The sequence below is a fragment of the Castor canadensis genome, chromosome X, assembly GCF_047511655.1.
Source record: "Castor canadensis chromosome X, mCasCan1.hap1v2, whole genome shotgun sequence".
Lineage (NCBI taxonomy): Eukaryota > Metazoa > Chordata > Mammalia > Rodentia > Castoridae > Castor > Castor canadensis.
Window position 1 is genome coordinate 29,033,859 of NC_133405.1, and position 21,282 is coordinate 29,055,140.

Here is a 21,282-nt window from a genome sequence, read left to right on the forward strand (position 1 = left end):
TCAGTTTTTCACTATTTAATATGATGTTGACTGTATGCTTGTCACATAGGTTTGTCTTACATAGCCTTTATTATATTGCGGTATGTTGCCTCTATTCCTAGTTTCATTAGAGCTTTTATCATGAAATGGTTTTGAATTTATCAAAGGCTTTTTCTGCATTTATTGAGATGATCAAGTGGTTTTTGTCTTTGCTTCTATTAATGTGTTGTATTACATTTAATGATTTGTGCATGTTGAACCATCCCTTCATCCTTGGGAGGAAGCCAACTCCGTCATGATGTATGATCTTCCCAATATGTTGTTGAAAATGTTTGCCATTATTTTATTGAAGATTTTTGCATCAATGTTCATTAAGAAGATTGGGCTGTAGTTCTATTGTTTGGATGTGTCCTTTTCCAGTTTTGGGATGAGTGCAATACTGGCTTCACCGAGTGAGTTAGGCAGTATTCTTTCCCTTTCTATTTCATGGAAATATTTAAGGAGTGTTGGTATTAGTTCTTCTTCAAAGTTTTGGTGGAATTCAGCAGAGAATCCATCAGGTCCAGGATTTTTCTTTTTTGGAAGACTACCTCTGCTTCAATTTCGTTGTGTGTTATGTATCTGTTTAGGTGGTTAATATTCTCTTGTTTAAGTTTTGGATGGTCATATGAATCTAGAAATTTGTCCATTTCTTCTAGATTTTCCAATTTCTTTGAATACATGTTCTCAAAGTAGTCACTGATGATTCCCTGGAGTTCTTTGGTGTTTGCTGTTATCTTTCATTTTTTGTTTCAGATTTTAGTAATTTGGGTCTTTTTCTTCCTCATTTTAGTAAGATTTGCCAATATTGTTTATTTTTTCAAAGATCCAGCTTTTTGATTTGTTGATTATTTGTAAAGCTTTTTTGGTCTCTATTTCCTTGATTTTGGACCTTATTTTTATTATTTCTTTCCTTCTGCTTGTTTTGGGTTTTGTTTGTTCTTGTTTTTCTAGGATTTTGAGATGTAGCATTAAGTCATTTATTTGAGATCTTTCTGTACTTTTATATATGCACTCATGGCTGTAGACTTTCCTCTTAAGACTGCCTTTGCTGTGTCACATAGATTCTGATAGGTTGTTTTTTCATTTTCATTTCCTACCTTATTTCTTCTATGACCCACTGTTTGTTGAGCAATGTGTTGTAAAACCTGTAATTGCTTGTATATTTTCTTCTGCTGCTTTTGTTGTTGAGTTCTAGTTTTATTTCATTTTGATCAGGAAGTATGCAGGGGATTATTTCAATTTTCTTATAAGTGGTGCTAAAAGGGAGGGGCATAAAGGGAGGATGATGTGAGGGAGGAATGATGTGTGGAGGCTATAGTGTTTTAGTGCCCTTGTGTGTGTTAATGTGTAGTTCATTTGTTGTAGAGGAGGGTGCTGGTGTCAGGGATTGCAGAGGGATGGTTGTGTGTATGGTTGGTACAGCAGGCTAACCAGCAGGTGGTAAGTGTGACGTAGGGAAGGGTAGTGGGGTAGCAGGTAGGGTAAGGCAAAGAAGAGGAGGTGAAATCTGGGGAGAGAGTAGATGAAGGGGTAGAAAAATAGTTGGCAGTGGAACAATGGATTGTAGCACAAGAAATTGAGAGAAAGTGAAGGGAGTAAAATAGAGAAAAGAAAATAGTAAAATTAAAAATACTAAAAAAAAATAAGGGGAGAAACTAATGTAGTTGGCCTTTGCCAGTTGGGAAAGAACCACCCCCCCCCCGTAGTTAAAAGAATACACTTCCTAAAATATGGATCCTAAGAATTCAGTTATTTTGCAAAAGAAACTCTCTTCTCTTAACTGTTAATGCAGCATGAATTCCTTCCTTTCTTCACTATAGCTCCCTTCATTGGAAAGAATCCTATTCATCTATAAAATACATAGATCTTCAAACCACTTGATCATCTCAATAGATGCAGAAAAAGCCTTCAACAAGATACAACAACACTTAACGCTAAAATCCCTAAGAAAACTAGTAATAGAAGGAATGTGCCTCAACATTTTAAAGGCTATATATGATAAACCTACAACCAACATCATACTTAACAGTGAAAAACTGAAACCATTTCCCCTAAAATCAGGAACAAGATAAGGGTGCCCACTATCCCCACTCCTATTCAACATAGTACTGGAATTTCTAGCCAGAGCAATTATGCAAGAAGAAGAAATAAAAGGAATACAAATAGGTAAAGAAACTGTCAAAATATCCTGTTTGCAGACAACATGATCCTATATCTTAAACACCCAAGAAAAAAAAATAAACAGCTATAGCAAAGTGGCAAGATACAAAATTAACTTACAAAAATCATTCCTTTTCTATACACCATCAACGAACAAACTGAGAAGAAACATATGGAAACAATTCTATTCACAATAGCCTCAAAAAAATCAAATATCTAGGAGTAAATTATAACAAAGGATGTAAGTGACTTCTACAAGGAGAATTACAAACCCCTGAAGAAAGAGACAAAAGAAGATGGAAGATCTCCCATGCTCAGGGATTGGTAAAATCAACAAAGTAAAAATATCTATACTACCAAAAGCAATCTACATGTTTAATGCAACTTCCATTAAAATCCCAATGACATTCATCACAGAGATTGAAACATCTACCCTAAAGTTCATTTGGGAACACAAGTGACTGCGAATACTCAAGGCAATACTCAGCAAAAAGAGCAATGCTGGAGGTATCACAATACCTGACTTCAAACTATATTACAAAGCAACAGCAATAAAGCAGGAAGGTACTGGCAAAAAAACAGAAATGAAAAACAGTGGAACAGAATAAAGAACCCGGATATGAATCCACACAACTATACCCACCTCATTTTTGACAAAGGTGTCAAAAATATACAATGAAGAAAAGACAGCCTCTTCAAAAAATATTGTTGGGAAAAGTGGTTATCTGTGTGCAAGAAACTGAAACTAGATCCACGTCTATCACTATGTACTAGTATCAACTCAAAATGGATCAAGGGCCTTAATATCAGACCTGAAACTGAAATTACTACAGAAAGGAGCAGGAAACACTCTGTAACAAATAGTTATAGCCAAGGACTTCCTCAATAGAACCCTAGCATCTCAGCAGCTAAGAGAAAAGATGCACAAATGGGACTTCATACAATTAAAAAGCTTCTGCACAACAAAAGAAATGGTCTCTAAACTGAAGAGATCACCCACAGAGTGGGAGAAAATATTTGCCAGCTATACATCAGACAAGTGACTGATAACCAGAATATAAAGGGAACTTAAGAAGTTAAACTCTCCTGAAATCAATGAACCAATAAAGAAATGGGCAACTGAACTAAACAGAAGTTTCTCAAAAGAAGAAATTCAAATGGCCAAAACACACATGAAAAAATGCTCACCATGTCTAGCCATAAAGGAAATGCAGATCAAAACTACACTAAGATTCCACCTCACCCTTGTTAGAATAGCCATCATCAAAAACACAACAACTAACATGTGTTGATGAGGATATGGGGAAAAAGGAACCCTTGTACACTGCTGGTGGGAATGCAAGCTGGTGCAACCACTCTGGAAAAAATTTGGAGACTTCTTAAAAATCTAAACATAGACTTGCCATATAATCTGGCAATCCCACTCCTGGGGATATACCCAAAGGAATGCAACACAAGTTACTCCAGAGGCACCAGCACACCCATGTTTATTGCAGCGCTAGTCACAGTAGCTAAGCTATGGAAACAACCAAGATGCCCCACTAGTGATGAGTGAATCAAGAAAATGTGGTATTTATACACAATGGAATTCTATTCAGCCGTGAAGAAGAATGAAATCTTATCATTTGCAGGTAAATGGATGGAACTGGAGAACATCATTCTGAGTGAGGTCAGCCAAGCTCAGAAGACCAAAAATCATATGTTCTCCCTCATATGCGGACTTTAGATCTAGGTCAAATGCAGCAATGTGGTTGGACTTTGATCACATGATAAAGGAAGAGCACATACAGGAGATATAGGAAAAGGTAGAAAACCCAAAACATGAAAGCGTTTGATGTCCCTACTCCAGAGGAACTAATACAGAAACCTTGAAGCGACAGAGGCTAACATGAGAAGGGTATTAGGAACCAGTGTAATGATCAGTTAGAGATGAATCAACTTGGGTTGTAACACATTTATACATGAAAGCAATGCTAGGAATCTCTCTGTATAGCTATCCTTAACTCAACTAGCAAAAACCCTTTGTCTTCCTTATTATGTTTATGTCTCTCTTCAACAAAATTAGAGATAAAGGCAGAACAGGTTCTGCCTGAAAGTGAGGGGGGCAGGGGGAGAAAGGGTGGGGCAGTGGGCCGGGGGGAGAAATGACCCAAACAATATATGCACATGTGAATAAATGAATAATAAAAAATTGAAAAGAAAAAAAACTTGAAATGGTCATTAAGAATTAAGGTTAATCGTAACTTTGTAGTAATATTTACAATGTTGTATACTAAGAGATTACAACAATGTTTCCTGAAAGGAAACAAAGTAACAATAATTTTTGTATCTTTTCCAGTATTTTTATCTTTTTATATTACAAAATGACATCTTGTTTTCAAGGAAGATGTTTAAACTATAGTATTTCCAGATGGACCTGCCTCGTGTTTGCTACATGGTTCTTGAAATTGGTTTAAATATTCTTTGTAATGGAAAAAGCATTATTCACAATAGCCAAGCTACAGAAACAGCCATGATGCCCCACTACCAATGAATGGATTAACAAAATGTGGTATTTATATACAGCAGATTTCATTCAGCCACAAAGAAGAATGAAATTTTGTCATTCACAGGTAAATGGATGGAACTGGAGAACATCATCTTAAGTGAAGTTAGCCAGGCTCAGAAGGCCCAAACTCATATGCAGATTATAGACCTAAAACAAATGCAGTCATATTATTGGACATGGGTCACACACTACAGGGAGATCACGCATGGAGGAATAGGGAAAAGGAAGGAAATCTAAAACTTAAATGTGGTTGACATGCTCACAATAGAAGATCAAATATAGTAATCTTCACTTGGCAGAGGCCACTATGGGAAGGGGACCAAGAAGTAGTGAAGAGGTCTGGTAGAGATGAACCAATGTGGGTTGCAATACACATGTACATGAAGCAATGTTGAAAATCTCTCTGTACAGCCATCTTTATCTCAAACTAGCAAAAATGCTATGCCTTTCTTATTATTTCTTATGTTTACTCTTCAACAAAATTGGAGAACAAGAGGGCAGAACAAGTTCTGCCCAGAAGCAGGGTGGGGCAGGGGGTGGCCCAAACAATGTATATCTGTGTGAGTAAATGTAAAAATGATAAAATAAAATAATAAAAATAAAAGAAAATTTTAAAATGGTAAAAAATATTAAGCTTCCAATATTCAGTTTGCAAAAAGGAAAACTTTGCTAACTAAAAAGAAACACAGAAATATTTAAGAGAATTGAACCATGTTGGCATATGCTTTCACTTTGCTTTTGAGACATGTTCTTACTACACACTTGCCAGAGCTGGCCTCAAACTCAGGATCTCTTGCCTCTGTTTCCTGAGCAGTGATCACAAGCATGGCTTAAATATTCTTTTTAAACCACCCTGAACTTATTGTCTTTCTTTTTATTTCCTTCTTTCCTCCCTTTCTTCCCTTCTTCCCTTCTTTCTTCTAGCTTTCCTGCTTCCATTTTGTCCTTTTTCTCTTCCTATATTCCTCCCTTGCAACATTTTCTATATATCTATTGTACTAGGTAAAAAATTATGCAAAAACAAAAGAAAGGAATGGACTGCTAGAAGGTGTTCTAAAATGAAACATGTTTTAATAGGAAGTTCCAATATTTCTTGTCAATTGAATCTAGGTATGTAAGGAAAGAGTGATGGGACAGGAAGCTACAGAAGTAGGCATGAAGAAATTATCAAGTGCCTTAAGTTGCCTATATAGGGCTAGGTAAAGAGCAGAAGTGACAAAATCAGGTGGGGAATTTTAACTAAGGCTGAAGAGATAATACTTTTTCATCATTTTAATTCTTTCAACTATGAGGACAGAAGTAAGATAAGTAAATATGCTTGATAGGAAAATTAATTATGAGAAGCTTAAAGAACGTCACTGACAGACGATAAATGTGAAATTATTTGAAGCAATGTATTTTGTTGAAGGGGGACCGAATTGAGATGATGTTGTAGAAGGAAGAACAAAATAGATAGAATAGACTAGATGTGGAGAAAAATGAGTTCAGTTTGTAGAGATTTTACATTTGACCTATCTATGAAGCATCTGTAAGAAGATGACAAGCAGCAAGACAGCATCTCAGTGTCTTCACACATGCTATTTCCTCCCTCCAAATATTCACTACTAGTATGTTGGTGTAGTTAATTCTTTTTGCTCAGAGATGTTAAACCCTCTTCTATATTTATGTACTCTCAGGAAACTTTGTATTTTTCATTCCTATAATTCAGTTTTTATTTTATGCTTATTTTTGCAAATATTTCATATCTGTCTTTCCTTGGGTATTATATAATCTATGAGAATAACAGTAATGCATCTGTCCTTTTCTTCAATACATACGATAGTGCCTGAGACAGAAAAATGATTCTTGAATGAATAAGTCAGGTCATAGAGCACTGGTCTGTGCAACTATAAAATTGTATATGGAATCAACATAATTGCCAACGGGAAGAAGAGAAAAAAAAATCAAATAGAATTGCCTAAATCTAATCAATAGAATGGGACAAGCACAAAGAATCAAATTGGATAGGAAATTCCATGAGGGAGGAGCAGAGATGTGTTCACTTCTGTATCTATAAAGCTTACAACAGGACTTGGGTTATGGAAAGATGTGTTCACTTCTGTATCTATAAAGCTTACAACAGGACTTGGGTTATGGAAGGCACTCATATTTGTTGAATGAATGAAAAAATGAATGAGAAGCAGCTATATGTGATCTTGATAGTTATTTACCTGTGTGGATCTATTATCATGCTTACCTTAAATCCTCTTCATGTAAAATATCCCAGGTCCCATTTCCATGTTAAAATTCCTACTTTCTTGTTCTCTCAAAGAATTTTTTTCTCTGTCATTCTGAAAAGGCCTTGTTGTCACAAGTGAACTTAGCATTTATGGTGTGGACTAACCACTGGAAGAAAATTAATTCCTTTATTGTGGACCTTACATTTAGTGTGCATTCACACTGATATTTTACTATTTTCATTGAACTTAAGTCAACACCCATATCTGTTTGACACAATTGGACCTTAAGGCAGTCTACCTTTCCCATAAACTTTTGCAATTACTTCTTATTACTTGTATAGTTCATCACTGTAGTTTTGATTCATCATTTCATCTTGTCAGATTTTTCTTATTCAATATTTGTTTTATATTAGATATTTTTCCTAGAGAGACATCCACAAATTTGGTAAGCTTACTTATATTCTTTGTCTTCAGTTTGTTAAGGAAAATGGACCTTATTTAGCCCAATAGCCAAACCATAAAGGTTTCCACCAGAATAAACCCTGGAAATACACTATATATCAACCAATACTCTTAAAGTATATTGTGAAGTTTTACATATCATATCTAATGCCACATTGCTCTACATTGTACTTATATTTTATATCTATGTAATAAAGCTTTATTAAACAACTATTATCTAGAAAACAATATGATGGGTAAGACCTTATACTGATTTCAGTTTTCAAAATGTCTCCAAATTCTATCACTTGAATATCATGGATCTTCAGTTAAGTATTGTCATCATTGTAGAATATACTTACATTTAGCACATACTCTACAGAGAGATGATCAATAACATAATAAGGCTTAACTGGCATAATTATATTTTATTTTTTCCATATCAACCATAACACTGTAGTGTAAGAATACAGAAAACCTCAATAGTGCTCAAAAACGAAAGTGAAACAATAAAGATGTACAATCACTTACTGTGTAGTATTGTCTAGTATGTGCTCTGAATCATACATAGTCAAACTGAAAGGAAGAGTGGGCATAACAGTTGTCTAGAAAGGACAAGACCTTGGCTTGAACACAAGTTTTTAAATGTGATAAAATACACTAGAATGTATGGTTTGCTTGTTCTCCAGTGATAGATATTTTAGAGCGCTTCCTTGAGGTACCTTTTCTTAAGAGTAAAGGCCAACCTATAGAGTGTTGATCCTTTGTGTTTATTACCCTCTTTATGGCATGACCTTAATTAATTTCTTTCTCTTTTTTAACGTAATGTTAGTGAAGGTCTATGCTGGTCAGATATTTTAAAAAGTGTATGGATTTAGAAAATGCTAGAGAATTATGAGAATCTATACTAAAGAGGGTACTACTCATTTCAATGAAGGTTACCACTTTGCTTTAGACATAATATTTAACTTATTTGCCCATTAATTGGAATGGAAAATGTTCCAGAATCTATAGCAGTTGAGAAGAACCAAATTTTCCCCTAAAAGTCTGTTTTAACTGTTTCCCATTTTTAATTAGATTTACAATGAAAAATAGGACCCCAAAACTTGTTGCAGAAAATCTATTTTTATGCTTGATTGTGCACCATTAATGATATTGCAAAATAAAAGAACAAATCTGCCATTTTTATTGCTTTGCCTGTACCTTGAATCTACAGGATTCTTTTCCATATGGGCATTTAGTGTCAACTCAAATTGCACCCTATTTCCATGTAGTGTCTAAGAAAGAGTACTTTAGTGGGAATTATAAGATCTATGTTCTGCTGCCTCAGATCATGAGGCCATACTACTGCAGATGTTTAAACAAATACCTCAGCAGAGAGTACTCATTGCACACCTGAAAGCAAGAAACAGACACTTTGTATACTTTGAAGTCTCCTTAAAGAACTATGCTGAAAATATGCTTGACACATATGCAATGATTCCTCTTTAAATATGGAAAATGTTTTAAAAAGTCCTGTTCAAAATACATGCAAAATATTAAAATATTTAATAATTATCTGTAGTGTTTATTATATGTCAATGTGTTAAGCACTTTATATGTATTAACCCTATTAATTCTCACAATAATACTGCAATCATCCTCTTGTTATAGATGAAGTCTATGAGGCAGAGTGAAGTCAATTACAGTCTCAGTTTAGCATGGTCTATGAATGACAGGTTAAAAATGAGGCAAAATGGCTTTAGACAAGTTTAGTGGTCAAACCACATAACTAAATGTGTACCCTAATAAAAAATTTGGGTCTATAAAAATCAAACACTAAAATACTGTAAATTATTAAATAGTTGTAAAATAATTGATATGTTTCTCTCTCTCTCTCACTCTCTCTGCATCTACCTACCTACACACAAACACACACACATACACCCACCCACCCACCCACCCACACATTACATTGTAAACCTGATTGGAAAGGCCAAATCAAGCTAGCCAAGTTACTATGGAGAAAAAATTTCAAAGTTGGAGTATTTCTTCAGGGAACTTATTTGTAATATTTTTGGCAGAAGGTCAATATTTGTGCACAGGCACTTTAATAATTGAAACGGGTTAGGTATATACCTATGTGGACCTGCTCTTTATTAAGCATAGTTAAATGTTTCAGACAGAAATTCAATTTGGCAAGATTAGATTTCATATCTCTGAAAAATGAGTTTCCATTGCTGAATGAAGACAAATGATCTAACCAGAAAGTGTGACTATTGGCAAATACAACTGGTTGCAAAGAACTGTCAATTTCCATTCCTTTTCAGAATAGTGTTTGAACAAGAAAGAATTCACTCACAGGGAACATATAGTGTAACGTTGAATCAATTCAATATCAATGGGTATCACACTGTTATATTAACACTATTGCTACATAGTCTTTTAAAATCATTATCTAGAAGGGTGAATCAACCCATTACAATAGAGTATGATGGTTTTCCCAAAGTTTCAAAACCAGCAAAACACTGACAGATGTGAATGAATTTGAAATCTCTTCATTTTAGTTTCAGTTTAAAAACAATATAAGCATTAATTGTTTTCCTCTGCTATTGTCCTGATTCAGCATCTTCCCAGCATCATTGAAGTAATTAGTGCCCATTTCCTTTTAATAATAGTTACCCAAAAGGCCTTTGTTGAGATTCTATTTCAAAGCTACTTTGAAAGCCATACTTCAGTGTTTTCATTGAAAATGAAGTGCTAATGTAAGTAAAATTACTTGTTTAACTACTGTTCTTCCTTTGCTAGTACATAAATGAAGGCGAAAATAAATGAGCAATATAAATCTAAATTAGGAGTGATCATTCAGGGTGCACTCTACATCCATAAGAAATCCAGACTGACTCACTGTACTCTTAAATATGTTCATGCACAAACTCACACCAAAAGATAATAATTTGACATAACATGAGAAAAAATATATGCTGACATATCACTGATACCTTAAATTCTGTGCTGTCACAAAGTGATGCTTCAGATACACATTAAAGGACATCTACAAAGACAGATAAAATCATTCTGATGTAAGAAAAAGAAAGAAAATGAATAAGTTGCAAGCTTTGGTTGATAACCTCTGTCATTTTTATTTTCTATTGTAGCTAATTGGTGGCTTAATAAAGAAAATCACTTTCTTCCCAGGTTATGGAAATAGACCAAGCAAAACTCTGTAAATTACAATTGAATTTATAACACATATAAAACATATGTGTTATATCCAGGTAAAAGTTAATATTTAAGCTAAAATCATTGACTGGGTTATATGTTTAAAACTACAAGCATAAAATAGGATGAATTTATGAAAATACATTATAATTCAGTAGCTTTTGAAAGTAAAATTGACAGTGCCTAGGGGTTCCAGGAATGTTTAAGTTTTTAAATATTTGTCTCAATGAATTTACCAGTTAATTTAAAATGCACAAATAGGTATTATTTCAAATTTTAATTTCTTGTTGAGACCTTAATACTGTTAACTTTAGTTGTAAAATTGCAACATTTTCTTAATACCTTCAACATTTTTCTTCATATTTAATAGTTCATGTCATTTCTAGAACAAACTCCAAAACTTTTAAAGTGTGACATTAAGAACATGCAGAACTGACCTAGTGTTTTTAAAATTTTTCTCTTCAGGGTTGGCAGAATGGCTTGAGACAAGAGCACCTGCCTCACAAGCATTAGGCCCTGAGTGCAAGCACCAGGGGCACCAAAATATAAATAAATAATAAATTTCCCTGTCCATGACAATAAATTACATAAACCAGTTTATGACTATAGTGATTCCAAGCCATACTCAAATATCAAACAAGGCACAAGAATATTTTCTCACTAGGTTTGACTCAATAAAATTATTTGTGTAGACAAAAAAGAAAAGAAGGATGATATTTTACTGAAAATTTTCTTTTGTCTGAACCAATATAAATACTTATGACAAGAAGGCAAATCAGTTGAAATGGATACCAAGTTTGCAAGTCAAGATTTGTGTATGTGTGTGTGTTTAACAGACATATTTGCTCATCTGTTCGGGTCCTCCCTAGAACCTGGTGTAATTGTTAGGCATTGTATACTGGATAATTGGCAAGAGTCTATGATGGAAGAATTGGAAGGAGACTCCAAGCTTAGCTCATTGGGGGAGGTATTCTTTTTCTGTTGTGCAGAAGTTTTTTAATTTGCTGAAGTCCCATTTGTCCATTCTTTCTCTTAGTTGCTGAGATGCTGGGGTTCTATTGAGGAAGTTCTTGCCTATACCTATTTGTTCCAGAGTGTTTCCTGCTCCTTCCTGTACTAACTTCAGAGTTTCAGGTCTGAAGGTCTTTGATCCATTTTGAATTGATATTAGTACAGGGTGATAGAAATGGATCTAGTTTCAGTTTCTTGCACATGGATAACCACTTTTCTCACCAAAATTTTTGAAGAGGCTGTCTCTTTTCCATTGTACATTTTTGGCACCTTTGTCAAAAATGAGGTGGGTATAGTTGTGTGGATTCATATCTGGGTCCTTTATTCTGTTCTTCTGGTCTTCATGTCTGTTTTTGTGCCAGTACCATACTGTTTTTATTGCTATTGCTTTGTAATATAGTTTGAAGTTGGGCATTGATTTTTTTTTAAATTTTATTATTCATATGTCCATACAAGGCTTGGGTCATTTCTCCCACCTGCCCCCACCCCCTCCCTTACCACCCACTCCGCCCCCTCCTTCTCACCCCCTCAATACCCAGCAGAAACTATTTTGCCCTTATTTCTAATTTTATTGTAGAGAGAGTATAAGCCATAATAGGAAGGAACAAGTGTTTTTGCTGGTTGAGATAAGGATAGCTATACAGGGCATTGACTCACATTGATTTCCTGTGCGTGTGTGTTACCTTCTAGGTTAATTCTTTTTGATCTCACTTTTTCTCTAGTTCCTTGTCCCCTTTTCCTATTGGCCTCAGTTACTTTAAGGTATCTGCTTTAGTTTCTCTGCGTTAAGGGCAACAAATGCTAACTAATTTTTTAGGTGTCTTACCTATCCTCACCCTTCCCTTGTGTGCTCTCTCTTTTATCATGTGCTCAAAGTCCAATCCCATTGTTGTGTTTGCCCTTGACATAATGTCCACATATGAGGGAGAACATACGATTTTTGGTCTTTTGGGTCAGGCTAACCTCACTCAGAATGATGTTCTCCAATTCCATCCATTTACAAGCGAATGATAACATTTCGTTCTTCTTCATGGCTGCATAAAATTCCATTGTGTATAGATACCACATTTTCTTAATCCATTCGTCAGTGCTGGGGCATCTTGGCTGTTTCCATAACTTGGCTATTGTGAATAGTGCTGCAATAAACATGAGTGTGCAGGTGCCTCTGGAGTAACCTGTGTCACAGTCTTTTGGGTATATCCGCAAGAGTGATATTGCTGGATCAAATGGTAGATCGATGTCTAGATTTTTAAGTAGCCTCCAAATTTTTTTCCAGAGTGGTTGTACTAGTTTACATTCCCACCAACAGTGTAAGAGGGTTCCTTTTTCCCTGCATCCTCGCCAACACCTGTTGTTGGTGGTGTTGCTAATGATGGCTATTATAACAGGGGTGAGGTGTAATCTTAGTATGGTTTTAATTTGCATTTCCTTTATTGCTAGAAATGGTGAGCATTTTTTCATGTGTTTTTTGGGCATTTGAATTTCTTCTTTTGAGAAAGTTCTATTTAGTTCACTTGCCCATTTCTTTATTGGTTCATTAGTTTTGGGAGAATTTAGTTTTTAAAGTTCCCTATATATTCTGGTGATCAGTCCTTTGTCTGATGTATAGCTGGCAAATATTTTCTCCCACTCTGTGGGTGTTCTCTTCAGTTTAGAGACCATTTCTTTTGATGAACAGAAGCTTTTTAGCTTCATGAGGTCCCATTTATCTACGCTATCTCTTAGTTGCTGTGCTGCTGGGGTTTTGTTGAGAAAGTTCTTACCTATATCTATTAACTCCAGAGTATTTCCTACTCTTTCCTGTATCAACTTTAGAGTTTGTGGTCTGATATTAAGATCCTTGATCCATTTTGAGTTAATATTGGTATAGGGTGAGACTGCTAACCAGTTTTCCCATCAGTTTTTGTTGAAGAGGCTGCTATTTCTCCATTGTATATTTTTAGCTCCTTTGTCAAAGACAAGTTGGTTATAGTTGTGTGGCTTCATATCTGGGTCCTCTATTCTGTTCCACTGGCCTTCATGTCTGGTTTTGTGCCAGTACCATGCTGTTTTTATTGTTATTGCTTTGTAATATAGTTTGAAGTCAGGTATTGTGATACTTCCTGCATTGTTCTTTTGACTGAGTATTGCCTTGGCTATTCGTGGCCTCTTGTGTTTCCATATAAATTTAACAGTGGATTTTTCAATCTTCTTAATGAATGTCATTGGAATTTTGATGGGAATTGCATTAAACATGTAGATTACTTTTGGGAGTATCGACATTTTTACTATGTTGATTCTACCAATCCATGAGCATGAGACATCTCTCCACTTTCTATAGTCTTCCTCAATCTCTTTTGAAGTTGGGCACTGTGATAACCTCCAGCATTGCTCTTTTTGCTTAGTATTACCTTGGCTATTCACTGTCTCTTGTGTTTCCAAATGAACTTTTGGGTAGATTTTTCAATGTCTGTGATGACAGACAGGGGTTTATAATTCTCCTTGTAGAGGTCGTTCACATCCTTTGTTAAATTTATTCCTAGGTATTTGATTTTTTTGAGGCTACTGTAATTGGAATAGTTTCCATACATTCCCTCTCAGTTTGTTCGTTGTTGGTATATAGAAAAGCTAATGATTTTTGTAAGTTGATTTTTTATCCTGTGACCTTGCTGTTGCTGTTCATGGTGTCTAAGAGTTTTTGGATAGTTTTTTGAGTCTTTAAGGTGTAGGATCATATTGTCTACAAATAAGCTATTTTGATGTTTCTTTACCTATTTGTATTCTTTTTAATTCTTCTTCTTGCCTAATTGTCTGGCTAGAAATTCCAGTGCTATGTTGAATAAGAGTGGGATTAGTGGGCACCTTTGTCTCATTTTTGTATTTAGGGGAAATGGTTTCAGTTTTTAACAGTTAAGTGTGATGATGGGTATAGGTTTGTCATATATAGCATTAAGAATGTTGAGGTTCATTCCTTCTATTTCTAGTTTTCTTAGAACATTTATCAATAAGTGGTGTTGGATCTTGTCAAAGGCTTTTTTTCCATCTATTGCAGTGATCAAGTGGTTTTTGTCTTGCTTCTGTTAATGTGTTGTATTATATTTATAGATTTGCATATGTTGAACCATCTCTACATACCTGGGATGAAGCAGACTTTGCTATGGTGTATGATCTTTCTGATGTGTTGTTGGATTCGGTTTGCCATTATTTTATTGAGGATTTTTACATTGATGTTCATTAAGGAAATTGGCCATAGTTCTCCTTTTTGGAGGTTTCTTTTTGTTGTGTTTGGATGAGTGTAATACTGGCTTCATAAAATGTGTTAGGCAGTTTTCCTTCCCTTTCTATTTCATGGAACAATTTAAGGAGGGTTGGTATCAGTTCTTCTTTAAAGGTCTGATAGAATTCAGAAGTGAATCCATCAGGTCCTGGACTTTTCTTTTTTGGGAGACTCTTAATTGCTGCTTCAATTTTGTTTTGTATTATGATCTATTCAGGTGATTAATATCCTCTTGGTTCAGCTTTGGATGATCATAAGTACCTACAAATCTGTCCATTTCTTCAAAATTTCAAATTTATTAGAGTATATAGGCTTTCAAAATAGTCTCAGATGATTTCCTGCATTTTCATGGTGTTTGCTCTTATTTCTCCTTTTGCATTTCTGATTTTAATGATTTGGTTTTTTTCTCTCCTCATTTTAGTCAGGTTTGCCAGGGGTCTGTCAATCTTATTTATTTTTTCAAAGAATCAGCCTTTTGTTTCATTGATTCTTTGTATGCTCTTTTTGTTTGTTTGTTTATTTCTATTTCATTGATTTTAGCCCTCATTTTAATTATTTCTCTCCTTCTTCTTGTTTTGGGATCAGCTTGTTCTTGTTTTTCTTGGAGTTTGAATTGTAGTATTAGATGATTGATTTGAGGTCTTTCTGACCTTTTAATATATGCACTCATGACTATAAACTTTCCTGTTAGGGCTGCCTTTACTGTGTCCCATAGTTTCTGGTAGATTTTGTTTTCATTTTCATTAACTTCCAGGAACCCTTTAATTTCCTCTTTTATTTCAACATTGACCCATTGATCATTGAGCAATGTGTTATTCTGCTTCCAATTATTTGCATGTTTTTTACTACTGTTTATGTGGTTGATTTCTAGTTTTAATGCATTGCGGACAGATAGAATGCATGGGATTATTTCTATTTTCTTATATTTGCTGAGGCTTGCTTTGTGCCCTAAAATATGATCAATTTTGAAGAAGGTTCCATGGGCTGCTAAGAAGAATGTATATTGTGCAGAAGTTGGATGAATTATTCTGTGGCCATCAGCTGGTTCCATTTGATCTATGGTCTGATTTAGTTCTAGGATTTCATTATTGATTTTTTGTTTGGATGACCTATCTATTGGTGATGGGGGTATTAAGGTCTTCCACTATCACTTTGTTGGAGTTTACATATGTTTTTATGTCCTTCAGAGTATGTTTGATGAAATTGGGTGCACTGACATTGGGTGCATATAGGTTGATAATTGTTATTTCCTTTTGGTGTATTTCCCCTTTTATTAGTATGGAGCATTCTTCTTTATCTTGTTTGATCAATGTAAGTTTGTAGTCTACTTTGTTCGAGATAAGTATTGCCACCCCTGCCTATTTTTGGGGACCATTGGCTTGGTAAATCTTCCTCCAGCCTTTCACTCTCAGCCAGTGCTTGTTTCTGTAGATGAGGTGGGTCTCCTGTAAGCAGTAGATTGTTGGATCTTCCTTTTTAATCCAGTTTTCCAAGCGGTGTCTTTTGATGGGGGAATTAAGTCTGTTAACATTCAGTGTTAGTATTGATAGGTATGTGGTGATCACTGTCATTTAATTGTCTTTGTTGTTTAAGGATTTGATTGTGTGCAGCTGAATCTATGTTACTATTTACTTTCTTGCCTTTTCTTCTCCTGTGGTTTGGTTTTGCCTACCTTTACATGGTTTTGTTTGCTTTCATTTTCTGTATGCAGAATTCCTTGGAGAATCGTTTGTAGTGGTGGCTTGGTAGTCATATATTGTTTTAGTTTCTGCTTATCATGGAAAACTATTATTGCTCTATCTATTTTGAATGATAGATTAGCTGGGTAGAGTATCCTAGGATTGAAGTTATTTTCATTCAGTGCCCAGTAGACCTCACTCCATGTTCTTCTTTCTTTTAAAGTTTCCTTTGAGAAATCTGCTGTGAGTTTGTTAGGTTTACCTTTGTATGTTGTTCTTTCTTCAATATTCTTTCTCTAGTCTCTGTACTTGTTCTTTTAATCATAATATGTCTTGGGGTAGTTCTATTTTGGTCAAGTCTGTTTGGTGTTCTGGAGGCTTCCTGTACCTGAATGGGCATAGTTTTTTCTAGATTTGTGAAATTTTCTATTATTATTTTATTGAATACATTACACATTCCTTTTGCTTGCACTTCTTCTCCTTCAATGATCATGATTCTCAGGTTTGGTCTTTTGATGGAGTCAGTGAGTTCTTGCATATTCCTTTCACATGTTTTGAGTTGTTTGACTAATAGTTCTTCAGTTTTTCCTTTAATTACCATTTCATCTTCAAGTTCTGAGAATCTGTCTTTTGTTTGTTCCATTTTGCTGAATTGGCCTTCCATTTTGTTTTGTATTTCTGTTTCATTCTTTTTTCTGAGGTTTTCCATACCATGGGTAAGCCTGCAGAGTGGGGACCTGGCACAGGCACATCCTGGTGGTTCTGTGGGGCAGGGACCCAGCAGAGCAGAGATCCAAAAGGCCTTCTTCATTGTGGCCTGGCAGAGCAGTGGCCCAGTGGGCCTGCAGAACAGGGCCCTGTCAGGCCTGTGGGGTGGGGCAGGAGGAGCGGAGATTCAGTGTGGTACTGGCAGGTCTGTGGTCTAGTGACCTGGCAGAGTGGAGATCCTGCAGGCCTTTGGAGCAGGGACATGGCAGCCCTGTGACATGGGGAGCTTGGCAGAGAGGAGATCTGTCAGGCCCACGTGGAGCTGGTGCCTGGTGGGCCTGAGGGGCAGGGGAGCCCAACAGAGGGGAGATCCGGTGGACCCACACAGAGCTGGGGCTTGGTGGGTCTGAGGGTCAGGGGGCTCAGCAGAACAGAGCAGCAGATCCACTGGCCTATAGGTCGGGGCTTGGTGGGCTGGCTGTTCTTTAGTAAATCATGGTGTGGAGAACCCTTCCACAAGCTATGGGTTCAGAGTGCAGAAGTTTCAGCTCTCCCTGGTGCTTTACCACAGCCAAGTGTGTCTCCAGCATCTCAGCAAGATCTCTGATTCACGGAGCTCACACAGTCTGCAGCTGTGTCCCAGTTGCCATCTTGGTTCTTCTGGCAGTCATATTCTAATGGGAGAGAAATTTTGCCTGAAGCCTGTGGGCCAAGGGTGATTTGGATTTTGGTTCATGGCTGGGTTGGAATAGGTGGTTTAGGACCTAATCTGTGAATGACTAGAGGACATCAGAGGCCAATTTTTATGCTAGTTTAGAAGAACTAGGGCAAGGACAACTTTAAAAATCTTGGAATTTGTCTATTATATTTGTTTGAATCACATCGGTTCAATTTCTGTCAGGTGAAACCTGTATATTAATATGATGTGTTTGAAATACATTTTTAATTTCTCAACATCATCTCAATATTTTTTTCTTGTTATTTTTCACTATATGTTGAATATATTGACTGACATGGGTCATGCCATTGTGGTGTAATTAAATATGAATTTGAAGGTCTGACAACTAGGTAGCCAATGGTGTAACTCATTTTGACACAGAAGGGGGGGAGGTTAGAAGAGGAGGGGCAAGATTTTTTATAATTGAATGTGGAGGCATGAAAATATCCTAATTATTTTTGTCAATAGATTTTTATTGGTGTTGTAATAAATATATACTAATAAGTACATATTTATATATTTTATATTTTTTATTTATGCTACTGAATATTTATTTATTGGAGCTTTCATGGTAGCATTTAATTTAAAAAAGGGCTCCACTGGCAAGAATTTGTTAAAGGCTTGTTCTAATAAAAAGAAAACTGGATCTAAAATGCATGTATGATATTCTAGGCATAAGAAGCATCAGCAATAATATAATATTTTATCTTTCCAAGTTCTCATATAAACAGAGAGAAAAGTAATTATCAAAGCAAATACCTATGAATAGCATTTATGAAGAATACAAAGAGGTACTGCAAGGTAACTGACATTAAACCTATATGGTAACTGTGTCTGTGTGTGGTGAAGAAGAAAGCAAGAACAGTGATGGCCAATGAAATTAAGAATGGAGAACTCTAAAGTAGACATGAGGTATTTCTTGAAATAATACCAAATTGAGAACAAGTAGTAAAAAGGGGAGTGGTTTTCCTTCTGTAATATCAGATGAATGTAAACAACTTGCAATAAAAATAATTGAAGCTAGAATAGTCTAAGCCCTTTATAGTCTCACAACTAATTTGTTGGACTTCTCAGAAAGACTCTCTACTGAGGAGAAACTTATGGGAGTAGAATCAAAATTCAACAGTATGAGGACAACAGAGAGAGAAACCATTTCAGAAGGAGAAGAGACTAAAATCAGAACATCTCAGAGAAAACAGTCATATTTTTGACAGTTTTGAAAACGACAAGAGGGAGAAATGTAAATTTATAGCAACTTTATAAAATCTCACTTCTTTTTTAAAAAACTAATTTCAATAGCATATAACAAAAGATTTATAGAAGATTAAAGATTAAAGGCTAAATACTAAAACTTATAGAAAATTATGAAAAACAGAAACTACAAAAATGTCCCTACACTGATGGGAAAAGGACCTGTCTATCTATAAATCCATATACATCACAAAAAAACATGTATATTTTAAATCATAATATATGTATATGATATCTTAAACTCTTCTTAAAGATTTATATTCATAGTCCCATCATATTAAAGGGTACAGATTTATATATGCCCCCAAATTTCCTAGCTAATTTACTTAAGAAATTAAGTATAATTCCAATTCAGTATCCATTCACAAGCCTAATGCTTACATTGTACTTTTGGAATGTCATTTCTTATTATCAGGGAATAGTGGAGAAATGAGAGAGCCCAGATTAAGGTAAAAATAAATCTTATAATGCCAGATTTCATGGAAGTTACTAAAAGAATAATTGGGTCATGTCAAAGGTCTTAGCAGACAACTAAAAGAGACTACAATTAGCCAGAGAGGACAATACAAATTTCAGCAATAACTACAAATGTTTGAAGCCCATGAAATGTGTTCAGATCCATGAGTTATGCTAACAGAAATAAAACCCCTCCACTTTTAGTAGAAGATAATGAAACTACTCATTAGCTTGAAAAGTGGTAAATAAAAGTAAAGATTCATGCATTTATCCTTCCTTTCTGTTATGTGTTGTATCATTGGGTCACCAAATAGCAAATGAAGAGATTTATGATCTTATATAAACATATAAAAGTTGAATAAGGAATGACATCATTAGACTTATTTCCACTTTGCAACCTTGTATGAATGACTATAGGCATTAAGTGCAAAAGATTATGTGGGAGAACATAATATGAAACCCCAAAATATGATGGTATTTTTGAGCTGAAGGCAACTAAGAAGCAGTAGATATAGGAAAATCCTCTCACAATTCCCCCATTAAAGAGGATTACTATATCTATCCAGTTATTTTTTCCAGTTGCAAAACTTAAGAGACACGTTGGCTTTTAGTCCACTTCAGCCAACTGTGAGTCTTATAATCTGAGGCTGCCCTGAGAACTTGTGAACCATAAGTTCTGCATAGTTAATGCACTATTACTAAGGTCTGATCATTTGCCCACTCTTTAAATTCATAGGTTGAGACCTTAATTCTCAACATTAATAAGCAGGGCTATCAGAAGGTTAGGTAATGTTGGTCTTGTTTCATGATTGGGATTAGTGCCCTTATAGAAGAGGCTTACAGGAGCTTGTTCATTCCTTCTGTCATTTATGGACACACAGTAGGCCAATGTCTATGAAGAAATTGGCTTTCAGCAAATACCAAATGTGCTGGTTTCTTGATCTTGGACATCCTTGCACTGAGAACTGTGAGAAAAAATTTTGTGTTCTTTGTACATTACTAGGAATAAGATCTTTTGTTAAAGTACCTCACATGGACTAGGACAAATATATAAAGTAATTATTTGTGCATTACTTTTATACTAATTTTTATTTATTAGGTAAAAATCTCATTGCTTTGCATTAAAGGCCATTGCAAATTTGATGAAGAAAGAAATAGATTTAACATTTGTTTAAAAATATTAAAATGAAAATATGATCAAGCTATTAGTTTGGGAGAAGAAAAATAGGAAATATTTCAGTTTAGTTTTTCTAAAACTATCTCTCTATTGTGTAAGAGGTAGTATCCAAAGCTACCTTAGATCTGGTTTTTACAACAATTAAATTAATTAGTAAGAGAAAGCTTACTAATAGCCATATCTATACTTGTAATAGACAGAAAACAACTTTTCTCATATTATTCTCAAATCAATGCAAGTTAAAAATAAGCTCAATATCTAATTAATTTTCTGATAGTACCTAAATACATTCATTGATGGAGGCAAGTTAAAGATGATGTTGTCTGAGGCAATCTTGGAAATTTAAGTAACAAATGGAGAAATGTCCACTTATACTCCCTTTTGAATGAGATTCTGAATCATATTGTCGAAATGCTTTGTCTGAGCTAAAAAAAAT